The sequence below is a fragment of the Harpia harpyja genome, chromosome 1, assembly GCF_026419915.1.
Source record: "Harpia harpyja isolate bHarHar1 chromosome 1, bHarHar1 primary haplotype, whole genome shotgun sequence".
NCBI lineage: Eukaryota > Metazoa > Chordata > Aves > Accipitriformes > Accipitridae > Harpia > Harpia harpyja.
The window spans coordinates 3,232,520-3,248,370 of record NC_068940.1 but is presented as its reverse complement, the minus strand read 5'-3'; the positions used below and the strand labels follow the sequence as shown (position 1 = coordinate 3,248,370).

General features: G+C 46.2%; 1 protein-coding gene and 1 long non-coding RNA gene across 4 annotated transcripts in view; one reads left to right on the top strand and one right to left on the bottom strand.

Moving 5' to 3' along the window:
- Positions 1 to 6,121: 6,121 nt before the first annotated feature.
- LOC128148244 (uncharacterized) lies at positions 6,122 to 12,030 on the bottom strand. 2 transcript variants are annotated; one of them, XR_008237233.1, is made up of 4 exons: positions 11,994 to 12,030; positions 7,313 to 7,450; positions 6,954 to 7,040; positions 6,122 to 6,300 (listed from the first exon to the last, which is right to left on the bottom strand). It is a non-coding gene; the product is annotated as an uncharacterized LOC128148244 (long non-coding RNA). The 2 variants fall into 2 exon arrangements; XR_008237228.1 differs by lacking the exons at positions 7,313 to 7,450; positions 11,994 to 12,030 and adding an exon at positions 11,725 to 11,865.
- Positions 12,031 to 12,174: 144 nt separating this feature from the next.
- Positions 12,175 to 15,851, top strand: part of KCNG2 (potassium voltage-gated channel modifier subfamily G member 2) — a 60,833-nt gene continuing 57,156 nt past the window's right edge. Inside the window, exon 1 of one of the 2 annotated variants that reach the window (XM_052801599.1) lies at positions 12,175 to 12,322. The gene's annotated coding sequence lies outside the window, so the exon portion shown is untranslated. Of the gene's footprint in view, positions 12,323 to 15,293; positions 15,314 to 15,851 lie in introns of those variants that run through there. The other variant, XM_052801754.1, reaches the window with a different exon arrangement.

The following is a 15,851-nucleotide window of genomic DNA, read 5'->3' as shown; positions in this document are numbered from 1 at the left end:
GTACATGATCTTCCTTTGATTTACCAAGGTGGTTTCTCTCTAGAGCTTTGTTTGGGTCAGGGAGCAGATTAACCGCTGGCAGACTGACGGTGGCACAAATTCCCGGTCAGACAAGTGGGACCCTCAGCCCCAGCTGTGGGAGGTCTTCTTTCCCCCCCCAATACAGTCCCAGGCAGAATGACCTGTAAATTAACTGGGGGGGGGGGGCTGGTCACGTGGAATTGATTAATTTGGTGTTTGAAAGTTGTGCAGAGAAATAGGAAGGTTTTAGCAGCAAGGGGAGTAGCACAGAGAAACACGCACACAGAATTGGTATAATTCCTTGGTGTAAGCTCAGAAAAACCTGTTGACTTCAATGGGATTATAGCAGAGCATGGTATTTTTCTCAAAAACAGAAAATTAAATGAGGAATAGCATCTTTGGTAATATCGTAAATGGAAAAACAAAGTAAACATATTTCTCTTAAATAGAAATCATAATTAACTGTGGCTCTTCTTGGAATAAGCCTAGGGAAGACGGGTAGGAGGAAAAATGGTAGCCCTATGTATTGGGTTTGTGTGGCAAGGTTTTGGTAGTGGGGGAGGTTACAGGGGTGGCTTCAGTGAGAAGCTGCTGGAAGCTTCCCCTGTGTCCGACAGAGCCAACACCAGCCGGCTCTGAGAGGGACCCACCGCTGGCCAAGGCCGAGCCCATCAGTGACAGTGGCAGCGCCTGTGGGAGAACATACTTAAGAAGGGAAAAAAGTTGCTGGGGCACAGAAATGGTAGCCGGAGAGAGGAGTGAGAACGTGTAAGAGAAACAGCCCTGCAGACCCCCAGGTCAGTGAAGAAGGAGGAGGAGGAGATGCTCCAGGTGCCGGAGCAGAGATTCCCCTGCAGCCCGTGGGGAAGACCACGGTGAGGCAGGCTGTCCCCCTGCAGCCCAGGGAGGTCCACGGGGGAGCAGATATCCACCTGCAGCCCGGGGAGGACCCCACGCCGGAGCAGGTGGGTTCCCGAAGGAGGCTGTGACCCCGTGGGAAGCCCACGCTGGAGCAGGCTCCTGGCAGGACCTGCGGATCTGTGGAGAGAGGAGCCCACGGAGCAGGTTTTCTGGCAGGACTTGTGACCCCGTGGGGGACCCACACTGGAGCAGTCTGTGCCTGAAGGACTGCACACCGTGGGAAGGACCCACGTTGGAGAAGTTCACGCAGGACTGTCTCCCGTGGGTGGGACCCCACGCTGGAGCAGGGGAAGAGTGTGATGAGCCCTCCCCCTGAGGAGGATGAAGCGGCAGAAAATAACGTGTGATGAACTGACCGTAAACCCCATCCCCGTCCCCCTGTGCCGCTGGGGGGGTGGTAGAGAATCCGGGAGTGAAGTTGTGCCCGGGAAGAAGGGAGGGGTGGAGGGAAGGTGTTTTGAGATTTGGTTTTATTTCTCATTACCCTACTCTGGTTGATTGGTAATAAATTGAGTTAATTTTCCCCAGGTTGAGTCTGTTTTGCCCGTGACGGTAATTGGCGAGTGATCTCTCCTGTCCTTGAGCCCTTTGTTATATTTTCTCTCCCCTGTCCAGCTGAGGAGGGCAGTGACAGAATGGCTTTGGTGGGCACCTGGTGTCCAACCAGGGTCAACCCAGCACACCCTGGAAGGCAACTGCGTTGAGGTTGTCACCCGAGGGCCAGCTACTGTAGCTACTTCCAGCCCTTTCAGGCAACAAGGTCTGAACCTCAGGTCTTTGTAGTAACTTCCCAAGCACCTCCACCTCCCCAGCAGCTCGAGGACTCTGCAGGCCATATGATGAGCAAAGAGCATCTTTTTCTCTGTGCTGCATTGGGGTAGCTTTTTCTCATAGTAAGACTTAAATGCCTTGTTTTCTCAGTATTTCAGCTTCAAAGTTAGCCAGTACCAAGAGGTTAAAATGCAATTGTTTGCTATAAAAAAAAAAAAAAAGCCTGCATAAAAGGAAACTGTGAAGGAAAAAAGAAGATGGATCTAATCGATCTACAGCCTGGTTTGCTTACAGCTTAGAATGCTCATGGAGAATAAGATAAGGGTGTCTGACTAGTACTGCCTTGAGAAAATAACAGAATTATTGTTCAGTTTTTTTGAAATGTAACTGTTTGTTAGATTAACACTTCTTGCAAAAATGCTAATGAAGAATGGACCCAGGGAGCACTCACAGAAATTACAAATATTTGGAGGATGGATGAAGAAAGAAAAACACTGTCCTTGCCCCGCTGTACTGACTACCCTAGCAACATAGAGAAAGTTTTCAGTACTTTAGATGGCTTTCTATTCTGCATTGGGACAAAACTATCTCAAAATCACCAGGGTCAGGATTGCCGCCCCAAGGGAGCCTACAGCCCACCAGCTAGGCGTTGATTCTCTCTAGGGCTTTGACCCAAGCTATCTAACCATCCAGTTTCACGCGTAATATGGGAGTGAAGCCTGATTAGACTTCCTAGTCAGCATCTTTGTAAACAAGGACATCCTTCTCTGGAATCTCCTATGGGTAAAGAACCTGGCATTAGAAGAAAATTTTTTAGAATAATGATTCTAGCTTCTGAAGCTACTCATGCTCAATTTTTATGTAGCTTTTGGCAATGTGCTGGGTGTTTAATCAATTTTAATTTCTGTTTGGGCTTTGAAAGGTGTTTTGCGATGTGTGCTGTAAGGAAGCCATAGTACCATTGAACTAAAAATAGTGAAATAGGATTTAATAGCAAATTACTCATAATAAAGATGAGTTTTAAGTGCCTGCTGATTCACTCAGAGAGCCATTAATTAAAAGGAAAAGTGCAAAGGTCATGGGTGACATTTAATCAGTCACCTTGCTTTTACTGAAGACATAGCTAGGAGAAGGAGAGATGTCCTGCTATAGGATGACCTTCTTCAGGCAAGCAAACTCCCTGTTTTCACACTGTAGCCAGAGCTGTCTTAGCTGGAACTCATTTGAATGTTTCAGGCATGCTCTTGGGCTCTAAATGATCTGCCACTTCCCTATTAAAAATAAAAAATAAAAAAAAAAAACCGGCAAGATCTTTGTGAACAGTTCAGCGAAGATGCCTTTTCAATGTGCACCATCTAACAAAAAGGTTTATGGGATGCATCCTTCTAAAACAAAAGGCTCAAAAAACTTTATGAAAAGGATTGTTGGGCTCTGTTGAAATTAGTAAAACCACACCTCCAAAGCATCTGAAAGAGGGCAATGGAAAATGAGTGAAATCTTCTGCCTGCAGTGATTCAGCTCAAGAAAGCCCCAGCACGAAGCATGGTTTGATCGGGCTGCTGTGAATGCTGTCAGTCAGGTTATAACTTGTATAAGTGAGCCAATTTTGCACTCCCCAGCAGTTTCGTCTCCGTCGTGACCATTATATGACAATAAGCATTTCACAAAGCAGCAGCCTCATCTTCTAGCTCAGGTTAACCACTGGGTGAGGAGGGACAGCCTACCAGCTCCCACGCAGCCTAGCACCTACTTTTTCCCGAGCTACCTTCCTCTGAAACTGGCTGCACTTCATAAAACGAGCCGAAGGCACCCGAGATGGCTGCTGCTCCTTAACAAACTGCCTCCCTCCCTCTCCTTGCTTGTCTGTCCTTCTGCTCTGCAACCATTCCCCCACTGTGGAAGTGGAGAAGTTTCCTTCAGTACAACGAGGGAGAAGGAGCCAAAAGCAAACGGCTCTTTTGTGACGCAGCGATCACCTCAGTCCTGCGAATCCTGAAAATCCTTTTTTTTTTTTTTTTTTTTTTTGCCAAAAGTACCGCTGGAGACTCTGGGCATTCATTACGTGGTAATGCAATCACTTGACTTTCCTGACCATTTTTTGTTTGTTTGTTTTCAGCAGCTCTGTTGCTGTTAAGCAGTAAATGTGATAAGCAGTGTAGATATAGGACATCAGTCTTGTTCTCATCAAGACTAAACACTGTGAGAAAAGCCCCAGTTATCACACAAAATTGCTTAAATTATTCTGCAGGTACCATCACTGAAATTTCTCATGTTCTTCACTGCAGTGGCTTTGTTCTGCTTCATGCTATAGCTCAGCCACCGGCACTTGCGAAAAAAATAATTTAAACATCATTCAGCTTAAAAACTGATGTAGCACACATCAGACCTTCCTTTACACTCTTAGCAGCATCCTATTTTGTTTTTATAGACACACCGCTGATGTGAGCCATGCTGGAATTAATGGGGTAAGCGCATTCCCTCCCTCTCCTCCAAACCACCCTCCTCTGGCTGTTGGCATTTGCACCGGCATCTGCAAATTCTAACTCTCCCTTTTTTTTTAAAATCCGTAACTGACAGGGTTCACAGATGACACAATGTGCATCTTGCTACCCTAACCTTCCCTGTCCAGCAGCCATTCCCACCTCTCTCATGTGCTATTGTCATGTGTAGGAATAGGCTAGTATCCACATGAATAATTTACAAACAGCCCACTGGTTGTTCAAAAGCCACCTGAATCCCAGAAGGTGACTGTGCCTTAGGTGGATATTTGAGGTTTGTGTACAGCTACTCGGGACCCACCTGTGACCATCTGTTTTCCTCTCAATCATCTTAACTGCTGTGTAAAGAGCAAAAGCACACTTGCGGAACCTCACAGTTTTCTCTAAGTTATTGTTATTATTCTAATAATAATGTTGCAAGCTGCTGGAACAGTAGGTCTGTTGTTTTCTTATGAAAAAGATGCCACATATACCAGCAACACGACATTAATCACAACATAAGCAAATCATTTACCTGATTCTTTCCTGTTCGGTGGTAAGTGGATTCAAGGCCAGAAGATGAAACTCACAGCAATGTACATAGCTAACAAATGCAACACTTAAGTCAGGAGTAGCACATCCCTTCCCGAAGCCCGAAATTTGTTTCAAAAGCTCTGCAGTAACTTCAGCTTGCACAAAGAAGCTGAAAATGTTATTTAGATTTAATACAGTGTCTTTAAAAAGACCCAGTCAAATTCATTAAGCCCACTGACCTCTTGCTTAGTGAATCCTGTGGGCTGCATGCTCATTACATATAGGAGTCCAACATTTCTGATGCTATTTAATTTACTGTTTCTCATGGCAAACAGGCTGGGGGAAGAAAAGCTTCAGGGCCAGCTCTCAATGCGGTCTTTATAATGTGGTTTTCATACCAGAGTGCTGTGCATCTTCTGAACAAAGTCTCTCTTACTTCTGCATCAAGTGCTGTGACAGTCTGAACGGTGCCATAGGCATCAAGATGGAGAGTCCTTTTCTGCATCCTTTTTTTCCATAAAATGGAAAATACCAACCTCTCTGCTAACTCAGGGAGTCCCCCAGCCATCCTCTAGCAGGTCTCTAGGACACCGGTCACCCCAGACTCGCAGCGCACCCAGGCTGCCATCAGACTAGCCCTTCTGTGGAAGGCAAGCTCTGCTTGGGTATGCCTACGCTAGCACTGCAGTTCAGATTAGGACCGTGCTTTTGAAAATAGTTTCTTGATTCTCCCCATTTACTGTGCTCAGGTTCACACTGCCTGACTCAGGGTCCTTCTGCAGGAGCTAAACTGAAAGATGGGCTTCGGCTACTAATGGGCATTGAGTCCCTGGGAGCACGCTACAGCTACTCTGAAGGAAAAACTCCTCAAACACTCAGAGTGCAGATGTTGGGCCCTCAGCACCGTTTTTCTCCTAATGCAGACATAGCCGTCATTCACTGTTTGCGCTCTGATCTGTTTTGTACCCAAAATGCTGCAATGTGTGCAAAGCAAGCTGAATAAGACATAAATTCTACCTATCTATCTGGATGCCCGTCTATAGAGGAAGTTACTGTGAAGTTAGTGAGCGGGACTGTAAACTTGCTGTACACTAACTCTTTCTGTGGACCACTCCTAGTGCCAGTTTACTCTTCCCTGAAAATGGCGTATTCTCCTTCAATGAAAATTTAAAAGCTACTTTACAGCACATTGTTTGCCGTGCTCGTAAGCCTTCAGTCGACATGAATGCTGGATGATTAAATATTAATCTGAATCAACTTTCAGAGTTGTTTTGTTAAACTGATTTAAATTTCTGTGTATTGACATTCAGAATTAAAGGGGATGTACTTCATTTCTCTTCCAAAATGAACTACAATTTATTGTGAAAACCTTAGTTCTGAATAAGAGAGTCAACACAGGAACTTAGCTTGGTTTAATGATCCATTTTAAAAATCTGAAACTAGTCAATTTGGATTAATTTTTTTCTGAGAAGCGTAGTGTAGATAAACACCACAGAGACCATCCTGATATGATTCTTCTCTCACTGTCCTTGATTTTCAGTCAAGTGACTTAGGAGAACCCTTCAGACCACAAAGCCTGTAATGCAGCAAATATAATACTTTTAGGTACAATGTTGAATTTACACAACGAATTGTATTTAAGAAGCATTAACCCTTGAGGTTGAAACTTTGCCCAAAGCAGGACAGGATCAAGCTTAACACTGTTGGATTCTTTTTGCATTTGTTTGGCTGCCTGACCATGTCTTTATTCAGTAAATACGGTTTCATCTCGGAGCCCCGGGTTCTTAAGTTTCGTTTGCGAGACGAAACCTAATTTCCAAATTGCTTGCAGTTTACGTTCTGTATTTCTTCCCATTTATAGAATGTTTTCTGCCTTGGTATTTCGAGTGGGCAAATCCCGACACTAGCAGAATATCTTTTCAGCCTGAGCATGGCTGCTGGGATTTGTTATACCAACACGGAGGCGGACATATGTTGATTTTTACATCCAAGCCCTTTGTAGACAAGCAATTTCTGAACGTGTGGTGTGGTCTACAATCGGGACAGTATTGCTGCCTGGGTGCGAGGTACGCTGCCAGCCACCTGGGTTTGGCAGCTTGGTCAGATCTCTACACAGGGACAGTTTAGAGTGTAAGTTGGCATCTGCTCTGGAAAAAAGTAGCTGAAATCTAACTACACATGTTGTTCTCATAAGGTTCCTGTTTTGATAAATGCTGTTAATATGTATACCTGGGTCTCATTTTCAAATCGAAGAGCCAGGTAGCTAACAGTTTCTTGCTTGGCAGAGTTACTCTCCCCTCCACCACTCCCGTGACTCTGGAGATAAACACAACGAGAAGAAAATAAACACCTTTGTAAATAACAAGTTTAATGAGGTTTCTGTTTCAGGGTAGATTTGCATATACTACCTTAAAATTGAGTTTAGCGTTAATTGGAAGGTGGCTTGTATGCTGTTTGTTACGACTGTGCTCTTGCAACTGGATACAAGAGATTATAGAGACCCGAATTCATTGCTGTGACTCTCAGCAAAGCTGCAGTAACATAGCCTGATGTCTAATAAAAGAGGAAAAACGAGAGCTGTAACTCACAGCAAGATTGTTTCCACACAAAAAGGATATGGAGTGTTTATAAGCCATCACCACAGTAGCTCTATGGTGTCTTCTGTGACTTTCTTAATTTCCTTTGTTTATTTAACTCTTGTGATTTTCCAACCTGGGTAATTTTCCCTGAAATAATTTGAAAAATTGGCTTTAATATAAAAAGTACATCCTGCTTCCAGCAGGTTATATAATTTCTATATATAGTTTGCCGAAAACCCTAAACTCTCCTTCTTCTTATACAAAAGAACATAAATACAAAGAAAATGTTATATTTAGGTAATATATACACATGGCCACTGTTATAACAGATCATTAATATTTTGCACACGCACTGACCACTTTACTCACAAATAACTTGAGGGGAAAAACTACTGTATTTTCTACACTGCTGTCATCGATACAATTATATTATCCTTCCCCACTGCATTGCTATCTGCAGTATAATTTCTTAGCTCTGAGAACTTTGTTCGCATCAGGTGCCCTGAATGGAATCAGCTGCAGTCACGTAAACAGAAGTTCAGCTTAATTATTTTCCCGTTTGAAAAAAATCACTCTTACCTGAAGCAAGCAATGCTTCATTTCCCTTTCTTGTTTTTCCCCCATCCTTTTCCCTCCCTACAGCTACAAAAATAATTATCTCCATGACAGGTACCAAAATTTTGCTATCTGCCTCTCTCTCCCTTCAAAAGCACACTCAGCAATACTTTGTGACAATCGATCAAAAATATTACAATAATAGTTTTCAACACAGTCTTCACAGACACATTCACTTAACCATCTCTGGGATTTCTGTCTGCTATGAGGGCTGAGGAGTGGGAGTCAGGCTTCCAGGGGCCTCCTTTTATCCCTGCCACCAATTCTGAAGAGCGAGTTTCTATACCCATCTCCACAGTCCGTCTACACACACCCCAGGTGCCCAAAATTCATGGTCACCGTCCCCTTCCCTCCCTTTTTGTGATTCCTCTTTTTACACAGGAATAACACATAAACCTCAGCTTCTGCCTGATGCCACTGTTTCTAGGCACGTCCTCTGCAAAGGCTTCCAATTCACCACTCGGTCCCTTCCAGCCAGATGGAGATAACTTTTTATACCAGCGTGCAGCTAAAACAACTTGGCTGACTGGGACACCAGGGTGAAACTACAAAATTACAGCTTTAGGACAGGTTCTTACTGCCTACAGCCATGTCCTGTTTCTTCGGTCACCAGTGAAGTAATTTAACCACGGTGTCTCAGTTCCTCCATCTGTGAAACACATGTACTAACAAACACATACATAAACCCGAATCCCTAATACTACTTATCCCCAAAATGTCCCGAGAAGCTGAATATATTTGAAGAGTGCTTTTCGACCCTCACCTGAAACATCTTATTGACCTGTAAAATCCTTTCTGGATTAGATGATACAAGTCCTAAACCAAATTCATCATGGCAGTAGTAACAACTGAGGTGATAACATAATCCAAAGAAATAACAAAAAAGCAATGCTAAGAGTCATCCTATTGTGAGTCCAGAGGAAAAGGTAACCCTTTCCTCTTCACAGCTCTGGGATAACAGTCCAGCTTTTCTCAGCTTTCAGATAAAAAAACCTTGAAGTATCACACTTAAAGCTACTTTTTTGCTTTCTGAAAGTAGCTCTCAGTAAGCAGTGCAAGCATATAAAGTGTGAGTGCTTTTATTATTGTTAAAAAAATTTAAACATATTTAAGAAATTTTAAACTAATTGGACAAGTTAAGCTGAGGTGCACCCTGGCGTCTGTGTTTGCCCTGTCACTGCCATTGTAGCTGCCATCTGTGGAACAGAAGCAGTGGCAACGCTAGTGGGATGGATCAGGAAGAAATGGGTAAACACACCCACAAAGTGTTTAATCGTACTTCCTCTGACATAATTGGGACTTCAGATGGTGATTTCATTTGGAGCAGGACCAGGACCTGGTCCAACTAGAAACTGGAATTTTTAAACTGGAAGTGGCTGCACCCACGCTCCTATGTAAAGAGAGCTCCTCGCAGAAAACCATATAAATGTCTTTTTAATTGCAGTAGGAAGGGTTGATTGTAAACCAAACTCAATTGCGTTTACTCCAGGCAAGCCTGGGAACAAGAGTAAGAAGGAACAGTAGCTATCCCACTCTTCCATGGGCACGGGCACGAAACAAAGCTGCCATTTTACCTTTTGCGGCCCACTTTTGCTGCTAGGGTCTTCAGAAGGATTGGGTGCTGCGCGAGGCGGGGAATGGCACGCACGAGATGGCCTACGAGGGGCATCAGCACAAAGCAGCACAACAGCAACGTCACTGTGTGAAGAAGGCTGGAGCCAGCGACCCAGCTGTCAACATCAGCTCTGCCGTGACTGTACAAATATGATCCTGTCTAAAGCAGTTAACTGCTCCATGCAACCTTTTCTCTATCTGTTCGAAAATGCAGAGTTGGATTATTTTTGAGGGTAAGCGGCATGGATCCCATAAATGCCATTCTGCTATTGATCTTCACTGACACTCTTCACTATCATCAGAATTATTGCATCTAGTAAAGAAATTGCAACTTAGTGGGATTTGGGGGGAAAAATATTGGTTAATACTTTGGACAGATACAAAAGTGGAATTACACCTGTGCAGTCACGCTCACTATTCACTTCTGGGGACGTGCAACTAACCATACACAGCAGGGTTTGATCCAGTGCAAACCAAAAGGTAATCGCTGAAGATAATGGTGCCACCTCAGTTTGTGAACGGAATTGGGCTCCTAATGTCCATAGCCTCGGCAAATCACTGGTTAGGAATTACAGAGTAAAAAAAGAAATAATAAAAGTATATCTCGGTGTATTTTAACACAGAGCATTTTGAGGAAGTGCAAGCTGTACGCAGGTGAAGCTAAATGGATAAATACACAGAACAGGCACCGAAAAGTAAATGCATGAAGATCTCGTGCCAGTGGAAATACGTCCCAGGCTATGTGTGCTGTCAAGCAGCAAACAAATCAAAAGATCTTGCTGTATGAGAAAGGCAAGTGGTTTCACATAGTTCTTCAGTGTTGGTAAAAACAAGGTCAGATATTATGATGCCTGTCTCATTGCCACAGAATTCAGTGGGAGAGCTGAAGGGAGTGATTCATGGAGAGCATGGAAGAAGCAGTGCCAAGATGGAGCCGAGAAGGACATAAGCAAGGTTGAATGGGTGGTCCTGTTTGTTTGTTCTCTCATTATGCAAGAATCACAGAATATTAAGTGAAATTAGAGGACAATATATTTAAATTGACAATTACTTCTCCAACATTACCTTGAAAATCAAATAGTTCAAGAGCAATGAAGTGTTTCCTTGAAACTTGATAGATTTTGTAGTGAATGTAAGCAACAATCAGTAAAAGCATGAAATGCTTATGTACGTATAAAGAGAACCTCCCTAATATCTACAGATAGCATCAGTAAAACTACAGGCAGCTTTCTCCGAGACGTGCAGAGTTGGCTCCTTGCAGAAACAAGGGGCTGCCTGGGATTGGCAGTTTTTATCAAGTTTGACCTGACATATTCTTGCAGCTGATCCACTACCTGAGAATAGACACTAATTAATACATACATAATCTTTGCTTCAGTCTTGAGAGGCAAAAATCATGACAGATGCCAGAACTAGCCAGAAGTTTCCCCGGGGGGGGGATATTAAAAAAAAAAAATTTGAATGAATGCCAGAATACACAGTACATAAATTAGAAGATGTAAAGACTGACAAAAATCTGGAGCCAGACACTAGCCACAGAGACATTTTGAAGAAACTGGCAAGAGATAAAGGAGGCACCTCAGGAAATTTATTTCAATCTTTGCAAATAAGTCGCGACTTGGTGTAGCGCCGGGGGAGGGGAGGAGGGGCGGAGGAAAAATAACCCCAGCAAGACATCCTCGTTATCAAAACCACGAAAGTGACAACTCTGATGTTTTCTCTGCGTGGTGCAGCAGCATCCTGCGGGGGTCCACCTGCGGGCAGACACCCCCCCCCCCCCCCCCCCCGCTAGCATCGGGCGCCTTTACATTTCCCCCAGCGCCAGACCGCAGACCTCGGGCCGGGAAACGGCAGCGCCTCGGTGAACCTCGCTCCCCGCTTTGCCCACCGAGAGGGTCCTGGCAGCCCCCCTCCGCGGGCAGTCGCAAACCCCCCGGGCGCTGGCAAGGGGGATCCGTGCAAAAACCCCCATCCCACGAAGGGAACGGGGCCCTGCGTGACGGGGGCGGTTGGGCGCCGCTTCCCCGCTCGGGCTCCCCCGGGGCCGACCGACCCCACCGGAGTTAGGCACAAACGGGGCAAAAACAGCTCTCCCCAGCCGCGGGGAGCGTTTCGCACCCACCCCGGGCTCCATTTCGTACCCACCCCGGGCTCCATTTCGCACCCACCCCGGGCTCGCTGACAGGACTTACCTGCCGGAGTCAGGCTGGGACTAGCTGCGCTGAAGCCTACGAGGGGATTTGGAAGGAGTAAACTCACCCCAAACCAGCAACGCGACTGGGACAAGCCCACCGACCGGGAGAGCGCGTTCACTTTTTTGGAAGTGCGTTAAATTAAGGCTGGGGCTTAGTTTGTTTTTTTTTGGGGGGGGGGGGGGGGCAACTCACATCAGCTGCTTGCGGGCGGGAGCTACGAGCCCCGGGACGGTTAAATATATTAACGGCGGTATTAACGCCGTTACCTCCTCGTCGGGGTACGCCTCGCTGCTTCCCTCCCGCCCCGCCGGGCGGGCTGGGGTCAGCGCTGCCCGCCTCCCCTCCGCCCCAGCCCGGCGGCTTCCCGGCGGGGCGGGAGCCGCCTCCCGGCGGTACCGGCAGGGCCGCCCCCAGCTGCGTGCCCCCGGCGGCAGGCGGCGCTCCGCGGCCGGCACTGGGTGTTTCGGCGGTGGAGGGGCCGCGCCGATCCGAAGCGAGCTGCGGGTGGAGTTGGGGAGGCGGCGAGTCCGCGATGGAGCGGGGAGCAGCCGGCGCCTTCCCTCACCCCGGCGGGGAGGAGGAGGCAGCGCCTGAGGTGAGGTGAGGGGAGCGGGGGGGGGGGGCTGCAGGGGCGGGGGAGGGTCGGCCGGTGAGGCGAGGGACGGCGGCGCCTCTACCCGTGCCGCCCGCCCGGCCCTGACTGGAGGCAACTTTCCCGCCCGCAGCCGGCATCGGCCGCTAACTTACCGGCTCCCCGCCCCGAGCCGTGCGCCGGGCGCAGCCACAGCCGGGACGAAGCGCGGCCGCCCCGCCTCGTCCCTCCCCGTCCCTCCCGCCGGGCCGCGGCGGGACCCCCCGCTCCCCTCCGCCGGCCCGGGCCCCGACGGCGCTGCCCGCGGGCGGGCCTCAGTCCCGGGGCTGCGCCGCGGCCGCTGCCGAACCGCCGGGCCGCCCCTGCCCGGGCACCCCGTCCTCCCGCCGGCGGCAGCCGAAAGGGAACGGGGCCGGTGGCGGGGGGTCGGCGGCGCTGGGGGCTGCGGAGGGGACGCAGCGCTTCGGCTGGTGCCTGAACTGCCCGCCAGTGCTTTTTTGTTGTTGTTTTCTGGCTTGCTTGGGGTTTTTTTTTTGGGGGGGGGGGGGGTGGCGTTTCGTTTTAGTTACAGAAACAGGGTGTCTTGGAGCTGTCGCTGGAATGACGGTGGTGTTGCCCTGGCGTGGAACTGCACGGGAGCCCCAAATCCTGCAGTTTTCGCTGAGGCAGAGCTCCCGCTGGGTTCCCGGGTCTTTCTCGAGGTTTACGCAAAATTAAGTCTTTAGTCAGGTTGCAACATCTGCTAAATAACATGTATAGCTAACGTGATTATGAATTTCAGTTTGGATCCTAAGCAAAATTTGCTCTGAATATGCATGTCAGTCATAGTTAATGTTTGCTAAATGCGTTACTAAAAATTTGAGTGCATGTTCTCAGTAAGATCAGACCGTAAATTGTGAAGGAATATCCAGGGTCTGTCTGATTCAGAACCACACCGTACAGTTTTAATATACCAGCTTCAGCACTGGCCCTGAAAAAAAGGGATTAAGATTTGTCCCGAGGAAGAAGGTTCTTGCCCATAAGACCCTTGGCAACCCTGATCACTTCTAGCGGAGTGTTTCTGAAGAGGCGAGCTCTCCTTTTTTGTGTGGTGCTTGTGCTGGAGTTACTTTTGCAAGAAGAACTTCTTACTGCATCTTTCTCCCCAGGGGAAGGTTGGCTGGGTCCGTAAAAGTGGCAAACCTCCACCTGAGGGCATGTTTGTAGCTCAGCCAGCAGCACCAAACTTATTTCAGAAGGAAAGGTCTCTTTTGAGTCTGCTTCTCCCTCCCCCGGCTCTTTCTGTGGTTCTGAAATGACTTGAGGATGACCTTCAGAGAAAGAAGTCAGCTTTGCTGGGAGGATTTCAAACCTCTCTTATTTGCTCTTCTTAAGGCTTCCCTAAAACAAACAAGCAGAGCATTTGGAAGGAAACCTATGATTGAATATTCAGCACTTCCTTTCCCTTGGGTAAAAGCTGGTAGACGTTCTCACTTGTTTTGGAAAGGTTTCTAGCCAAGCACGAAAGATCAGATTTGACACTGCTAAAGTAAAAGATGAGGTAAGGAGAAGGAGGGGAGTCCTTTTTTAGACATCATGCCTTATGTGGGGAAAGGGGGTTAAAAACTAGGAAAATTGTGTCAGGTTTTTTTCCACGACGCTTTTATTTTGCTGGGTTAATCAGTGTATCAGTTTCTGTGAAGACTCAAGACTTTTGCCTTTTAAAAAATACTAGCAATATCACCAGATATTTTCAGGCAGTATGTATCTGAGGCACTACTGCACTCGCTAGGAGATTAACAGCACTTGGCTTTGCGCCTCTGGTCTTGTGCCTGATAATACATCGTGGGAGCATTGCATTAACTGTCAATAAATGTCTGTCATCTCTTTGGGCTTAATTACAGAATGGTTTTAGAACAGCACACAAAGGAAAGTTTCAGCCCAGCTTTTAAAGGTGATACAGCCCTTTGTATGAGTAACTCTTGTGGTGCGTGGATCTATCAGCAGTGTCCCCATTAATAAAGTCCTGCTTTGTTTATGTGGCTTTGAAGCCCTAAAATGTACGAGTTCATTTTTTTATTTCCCTTTAGCAGCTCTGTGTTGATAAAACAGACAAGAGAAGAGTTGCATTTCTTTGTTGAACAGGATACTTAGGCAGGATTGTGATGGTATTCAGATGTTTCTCATCTTTCCCTGTTCTTTGTCATTCTTGTGTTTGATTCTGGGAGAAATGCTTTTAAAAGTGCCTGACTACAATTTCAGGACAATCTAAGAAATTGCTCCCAGGTAATTGGATTGTGCCTCGCACTGAACCCAGTCCTGTCTGCAATCAGAGAGGATCAGTAATGAAGCCGGTGTTGGATGGATTTTTATACACTCTGGAAACCCTCATACTTCTGTAGCACAAGACCTGTCTAATTGGAGAAGCTAGAGCCAGGAAAGCTGGTGGGAACTGACAATGCTGTAGCTAACCTGTGCTAATATTGTGCACGGGTACTCTTGGTACAGGGTAAGAGTACCCAGATGGTGAATTATTCCAGAGTATTGTCTTCTGAAAGCTCGGCAGAGCTTTTAGCTTGTGAACTTGCATCTAGACAGCTATTTGATTGCTTGTTTTGAGCAATTGGGGGAAAGACTGAACTGGATGTGATCACTGTGTCCTCAGATTGTTTGCAAGGCAGAAAGAAAGGCAGCATTTAAAGACTGAACAGATGACAAAAATAAATGTTCAGTTTGAATGGTATTAAGGAAAGAAACAGAAAACTAGAGATAGTGAAAACTCTTAAACATTTTCTAAAGGTCTAAGTGATTGAGGAGCCTTTCTCCTATTTTAAAGATGACGTAAGCAGTCAAGGCCCAGAGTCTTAAAGTTGTGATACAGATGGGTGGGTCTCAGTAGGGGGTTCAAAAACTTTGTCAAATGTATGTAAGTGATAAGGATTGAGACTGGTTCTTTACCAATTTTTTGTAGCTCTACTAAAGAAAAAATGAAGAAGCCCTATCAGCTCTGGCCAGGTACCTCTTTAAATATTCAGTGTGCTTTGCATTGCATCGAGTAGCTTATTTGCTTAATTAAGACATCAGTTTTGAGTTATGTGACTTGCATGTTTCTGTACTCGGATTAATGTCCTCATCAGATTGATTATGACATCTTTTATAATCAATGGACCTTAATGCTTTGTTTGCATCAGGCATTTTTAAGTACTTATTAATTAAACCTGACAACTTCAAGTTACTTTGTACTGCTTTCCTGGTGTATTCGTATTCTGCATCACAGCTGAATCTATGTCCCATTTCAGGGGCTGGTTTAGCCATATGGAAAGTCAGATTCTGTTGCTTCTGTTCCTCTTGTGTAGTGTCTTGCCTGTGGAAGACCTTTTCCTTGCTCCTCGCTTTTTTCCTTTTCAGTGGGACTAAGGTACCAAGGCAAATCAAGATTCTGTGCAGTGTGGTTAAATGGCGAGCAGAATGATTAAAAAAAAAAAAATTTTTTTTTTAAGACTGATGCTGGTCATATTGGCTGATGGAAGACAAGTGGCTTTCTCCTGACTTC